Source organism: Nomascus leucogenys, chromosome X (assembly GCF_006542625.1).
Source record: "Nomascus leucogenys isolate Asia chromosome X, Asia_NLE_v1, whole genome shotgun sequence".
NCBI lineage: Eukaryota > Metazoa > Chordata > Mammalia > Primates > Hylobatidae > Nomascus > Nomascus leucogenys.
This window is the reverse complement of record NC_044406.1, coordinates 41016687-41023501: the sequence shown is the minus strand read 5'-3', so window position 1 is coordinate 41023501 and position 6815 is coordinate 41016687. Positions and strand designations below refer to the sequence as shown.

Genomic DNA, 6815 nt, shown 5'->3' with positions numbered 1-6815 from the left:
CTGTATCTCACAGGAGAGTCTGGGTTGACTTTTATCAACTGTATAAGGGAAAGTTTGGGAGCTTTGAGGAGCATATGGATCTGGCTTACAGTCTCAGCTCTACCATTTACTAGTTGTTTGGCCTTGGGCATGTCACAGAACCTTGGTTTCCTCATCTATAAAACATGCCTGGCATGTGACAGGCACTCAATAAATGCTATCTGTTTTTAATATTACCCGTATGCAAAATAATAATGAGCGAGGTACCATTAGCAATAAGAAAACTGATGTCTTCAATCCAAATGAAGATAAAAGAGAAAGGACTAGATAAGAGAAGGCTCAAACGCCAAACCCAGTACACTCTGGAACAGCACTCTCAAATTGTAGTGGGCATACTAATTACCTGGGGATCTTGTTAAAATGCAGATTTTGATTCAGCGAGGCCCAGGTTCTGACTTTTAATAAGCTCCAGAGTGATACTGATGCTCCTGGTGTGATAACCACATTTTGAGTGGCAATATACCAGGACATAATCCGGTCCAAAAAATGCATCAGGTTAAAATCTCTTTTCATTTCATTCCTCAGGCCTGGGTGTCCAGCCGCCCTTGCTCTTCTGGTCGACAAATGTCTTTCTCCTTTTGCTCAGTGGCCCAGCCCATGCAAACCCTTGCCTGAAGAAGCTTGCCAATCCCCACTTCCTAACAAAATAAAGAGCAACTGGTTTGTTATCAGTGTGACCCTGCCAGTGGCCAGGTGAGGCTGAAGAAATTGTGACTAGAGGTGCAAGCATGTTCATGGGGCTGGCTGAGGTAGGGAGAAAGGGTGCAAAGATGAGAGTTGGGATGTCATCAGATGAGGAGTAGGCAGGTGGGCACAGACAGTGTATACCCAAGAAATCCTTCATTGAGGGAAGATGGGAGAGAAACTTGAGCGGTTTAGCCAGTTTGGGATTTGGGGAAGAGGTTGGGAGAGGTGGTGGAGGGAAAAGGGCATATGCTCCCATTTAGCAGAGCTGAGTTCCAGATAACATGATCAAGTATGACCTCCTGTGCTCAGGGGACGGTAAAGATGACTGCTTCTTTTCCAAGTACTCAGGAGACGTGAACTTGGCATGGGGGCACAGAAGGGTGGGCACATGCAGCAGAAAAGCCAGAAGCTGGCTCCCAGGAGAGGGCTTATAAAGGTTCTTGTGAGAGGTGAGGGGTGGAGGTGGACCAATTCTGAAAGGAGTCAGTCTCCGGCTGCCCTAGTCAGCTGTCACCCCAGTATCTTCCGATAGCACCATCTGTCTTTGAGCCTGGCTCCCAGCAGACCCCTGAAGAGATACTTGGGAGAAGATGAGCAGAAAGAGAACCATGGCTCTGCTCTAACTTAGGGGAAAAAGGAAAATGTGACCCCTGTTGCTTGTGGTTGTGCTCAACCTGAGGCCTGGACCATAACAGAGTGTGGGTACTTTCCTCTTTTTAAAGTATTTGTGTAAATAGAAGCACAAAATAACATCCTTGATTAGCTCTGTTTATTTTCTGTGGCTCTTTCAGCCTCCCTCCAAACAGCACATTCCACCTGCCCCACACGAAGAAGCCCAAGCTCATTCTGGCAGGCTCAGCAGGAAGGGAAGCCCACAGACAAGCCGGGGGACAGAACAATGCATGGCTTGTTTATCTGACAGAAGAGGGGAAAAGCTGCCTGGTCACCATGGAGGGACACAGAGCTCTGAAGGCCCACCCCCACCCACTGTTGGCTGGGGTCCTTGCAGCCTGGTAATCAGGAAACCCTTCCTTATTATAGACCTAACCAAGGGGGGAAGTTGTGTGTGTGTGTGTGTGTGTGTGTGTGTGTGTGTGTGTGTGTAATTTGAAAGAGAACTTTCAGGACAATGGCTTTCTCATCAGTCTGGGAAAGCTATAATCTGGGTCATCTGAGAGATGAATACTCTCTGGAGAAGGGGCTTTTGGTACCCAGCTCTGCCTCCCCGCCTCCCCTCCTCTCTCCACCTCCTCTGAATAGCCAGTTCAAGTTCTTCCATGTAAATCTGCTGGGTCCCCCTCTCCACCCTCCACCTCAGAATCCATCCCTGGCTAAAAAGAAACCCAGGGTAGGGAATAAGAAAAGAAGGGAATGTTCGAGTGGAAATAAAGACTCCCTCCAAATTCTGTGGTGTGTGTCAGGGGTGCTCTTTGTCTTTCTGCATAGGGAGTGATAACATCATCTGGCTAGGGCATTACATTTGACCCTCTGCTTCCATTTCTCCATTTTCACACTGAAATCTTTAAGACACAGGGGGACACCTCTTTTTCCAAAGAAGGTTGGCAGGAAGTAACCATAAAGATGACTCGGGAAAGCTCTGCACATAGCAGCGGGTAGGAAAATGCTTAGTACTTTAGAAATGTAGTACTCGGGATTCTCTTTCAGAATGGGCTGGAGAGAAATTTCTAGTTTTTCTATATATAGTGTGATAAAACATACCAATCATAGACTTGTTTAACTGACGAAGAGGGAAAAAGCTGGCTGATCTTGTCAATGATCCTAAAGGCAAAGAGGTGGATAGTGAATATTTCGAAGCTTCTAGGAGCAAGGGGAGCAAGTCCAGAATCTGAATAATGAAAGAGGTTTTTTCCCCTCTCCCTTCTATGTACAAAAGTTAAGGGTGCAACACCAGAGGGCTAAGGGAGACTTCAGAGGAGCACATAGGGAAAATGGCATCAAGTTCACAGTGCACCATCTGACTCAACAGATAGCCTTAAAGTTTTTGCCATGATGCCCAGTTTCCTAAACCAACACCCAAAGCGATAAAGAAGGTGGAGGATGTTTGTCCTCCAGCTCTGGTTTCTATCAGTAACATTTATAGCATCCCTTGGGAAAGAGGCTGTAGGAATAATACCAGTTTTCGTTTCTTCCTCCTTGAAGCCCATTATCTCTTTCAGTTCAAACTCACTGTTCGACCTACCACTTTTCAGAGGTCTGACAGAATCCATAAAGGTTTTCCCCAGAGTCAAGTCTCAAAGTCCTCAGAACTACTTCTGGCCACTCCCCAAGTCATCTCTACTACTAAAGACACGGAACCCTAGGACAATAGCCAACAACAGTTAGTACCCCAATAGAAACAAGAACACCCAGTCACTCTGCTTTGATACAACTTGACAATCAGGAGGAGCCAACACCCAGCAGAGCTGGAGCACAGTGAGCAAGGTGGACTGCAGTGGGAGATGATACTGGGGAGGTGCATAGGCCAGATCATGGAGTTTCCAAAGGCTGAAACAGTTTGAATTTTATTCTCAGTGAAATGGGAAGCTGTTAGAGGTTGTTAAGCAGGGGACTAACATGATATAAGTTTTATAAAGGTTTGACTTGGCTGATGGATTTGTGGGGGGCAGGGGTCAACAGTAGAAGCCAGAGAACCATTTAAAGGGGCTATTAGAGGTAAGAGATAATGGTGGTTTGTTCTAGGAAAGTAGCAGTTGGGACAAGAACAAGAGATTTGATTAGAGGTATTTTGAAGAGGTAGGGCTGACAGTATTTGTTGATGGACTGAATATGGAGAATGAGGAAAAAAGAATGGGCTATGACACTTGAGTCACCTGGCATCTGTACCTTCTTAGCACAGTATTCATTCCCGAAACTGAGTCATTAGGGGCTCTAAAAAGAAAATTGGCAGTCTTCACTATTGTTTTGTCCAAGCATTTACAGAGCTCCTCTATCTACATTTAAGGTGTTTGGAGAGGTACTAGGCAACATGCCAAAATGAAGAAGAAATAATCCCTGTGCTCAAGGAATTTAGTGTGGTAGAGGGTGGATGAAAAATACCTAGAAAACCATTAAAAAGGATGGAATGTCAGAAGTATCAGAAAGGGAATGCTAACAAAATGAGAGTCCAAAGAAGGAGAGAGCACTGCTGCTTGAATCAAGAATGGCATCACAGAGCCTCTGAGCTGATTTTGGAAGAGTCAATACAATCACCACTGAAGACGACTGGGAGAGAGGCCATGCCAGATATGCATGAACAGAAGTGGGAAGCACAGGAATACCGTGAAGAAAGAAAACACAGTTTTTATAAGGCACAGAGGAAGTGAAATTAGAATGATGCAAGAGCATGGTGGGCCTTAAGAGTCAAGTTAAAGCCTTTACTTCACATAATCCAATAAGCAAGAGAGAGCCCTTGGAAGTTCCAGAGTAGGAGAGCAATATGGTACGAGCAGTATTATAGGAAAGTTATTATGGTAACCATGTGTAGGATAAATTTTGTGGATAGATACTGGAAGCACAGAAAAGTGAGTAAGCTAATGGAATAGACACAATAAAAGGTAAAATCAGAGCAATGGCAGTGGGGATGGAGCAGAAAGGAAGAATGTGACAGAATCAATAGCGTTGGACCACTAATTACATAAGCAGAGAGAACAGATGACTGTGAAGCACCTAGAAGGCTGATATCACTAATCTAAATAGCAAAGTCATAGGCAAGAACCAGCTTCAGGAAACATGAGTTTGATTTCAGATATTAGTTTGTTATGCTAGCAAATTCTGTAGGTAGGTGCGCCCAGCGAGCAGCTTGATGTGTGGACTGCAGTGCTAGAAAGAGGTTGGGGCACGGTATGGACATGCGGTCACTATCCAGAGGAGGCAGCCGAGGCTGTTGCCGTGGATGTGACTGCCCATGGTGAATGTATGCAAAGGAAACGGGGGATGATAGATCTCTGCAGAGCTATAGTTCAATGAAGAGGAAGAAGAGCTGGTAATAGAGACAAAACAATGAAATGCCATTTTCAGTGATATTGGCAATACTTTTTAAAGACAAGTGCTGACAAAGTTGTGGGGAAATAGATATACATTGTTGGGTGGGAATGGAAATGGGTACACACTTGCTTAAGGGAATTTTGGCATATGTTATCAGAAGATTTAAAATGTTCCTACTGTGCTTGCGTTGGCTGACATATACTAAAATTGCAATGCTACAGAGATTAGCATGGTTCCTGCACAAGGATAATGCGCAAATTTGTGAAATGCTCTGTATTTTTACTGCAATTAGTGGTAATGGTTTCACAACCTTGTGAATGCACTAAAATCCACTGAATTACACACTTGAAATAGTGAATTTTATGGTATGTGAATTATATTTAAGAAATTTCATATCCTTTGATCCAGTTTTTCCACTCCTAGGATTTTGTCCTAAGAAAGCCATTAAAGATGTACACATTTATTTATGTACTTGAAGTGTCTTCCACTGCAGGGTTATTCATAATGGTAAAATTTGGAATATCCTAGCTGTCCAACATTTAGGAAGAGTTAGAATATATTGTGCATTTACATGGAGGAATAATAGTTTGTCATTTCAAACCATGTTTTTGAAGACTACTTAATGATCCTGAAAAAGGCTCACAATATAATGGTAAATTTAAAAATTGTATATAAACCTGAACATATTACAAGTCCAATTCAAGAACTATATATGCATATATATACATATTCTTATACAGACATGCACATATTGAAAGGCTGGATGTAAATGTACTAATATTGTACCAGTGGGTATTTATCTTTGTGTGGTGGAATTAAGGGTTATTTTTATTTTTCATACTTTTAAATCATTTCTAGATTTTATACACTACAAATGTATTACCTTTTAAATACAAAGAGGTTTCTCTTTTTGAGATGGAGACTTGCTCTGTTGCCAGACTGGAGTGCAGTGGTGCGATCTTGGCTCACTGCAACCTCCACCTCCCGGGTTCAAGAGATTCCCCCGCCTCAGCCTCCCGAGTAGCTGGGACTGCAGGCACGCGCCACCACGCCTGGCTAATTTTTTTTTTTTTTTTTGTATTTTAGTAGAGATGGGGTTTCACCATGTTGGCCAGGATGGTCTCCATCTCCTGACCTCGTGATCCGCCCACCTTGATCTCCCGAAGTGCTGGGATTATAGGCGTGAGCCAGCGCAACCGGCCATAAAAAGAGGTTTCTAAAGAAAAATGTCACCATTCTACGTGGACATATCATTTACCCAGGCAACTGTCTGATATAACTGTCTGACATATTCTTAAATTAGGAATCTGCAATTATACTTGTGATTCCACTTAACTATTTCAAAGATCTAGATTTTTCCCTCAGGGAAATCAGCCTAGAGCCCACCAACCTAGCAAAATGCTTTTTTTCCACATAATTTTGCTGCTTGGCAGTGGATTCTTTTGTCTTACTATTTTTTAAAAATTCCATCTGACAGTTTTTTACCCTTAATATTAGCACTGGGAGCTATTCTTTGCTGTGAGAGTAGACCAGGGCTGGAAGAACCAGGAGCAAGTTTGAGAGGAGGCCAGGCAAAGGAAAACAGAAGTCAAGTCAAGGTCAGTATCAAGGCCATGCCCAGTGTGTTGGAAAAAAAAAAAAAAAAAAACACTACTCAGGGCCTTCCTGGCTTTAGTTCTTTTCCAGTTGCGTGATAGACTTGGTGGGACAAATTTGGCTAGAGAGGGAACAAAAGTACAAGAAAATTTAGTGGTGGTGGTGGAGGTGTGGCAGCAAGTACCATTTGTAAAGCCATCTAACTACTAATATTTTTATGCAACATTTACGGTTCATAAAGAACTTTCATATACACCATTCCATTTCATTCTCATAACCTTACTAACTCCACCTCAGAAAAGAAGAAACTCAGGCTTAGGAAGGTGAAATAAATCACATAAGGCTTGAACACAAGTTTTTTGCTTCCAAATTTCTGTGTCCCCCCAACCCCCAAATAGTGGTTCTCAAAGTTGTTCTATAGACCAGAATCAGCATCACCTGAGAACTTGTAGGAAAGAAAATTCTGGGGACCCATCCTCGACCTTTTGAATCAGAAACTCTGGGGGTGG

The 6815-nt window shown here is 43.1% G+C and overlaps 1 pseudogene; it reads left to right on the top strand.

The window, feature by feature from the left end:
- Window positions 1-4890: 4890 nt before the first annotated feature.
- On the top strand, window positions 4891-4991 carry LOC115833403 (annotated as a pseudogene).
- The last annotated feature ends 1824 nt before the right edge of the window (window positions 4992-6815 follow it).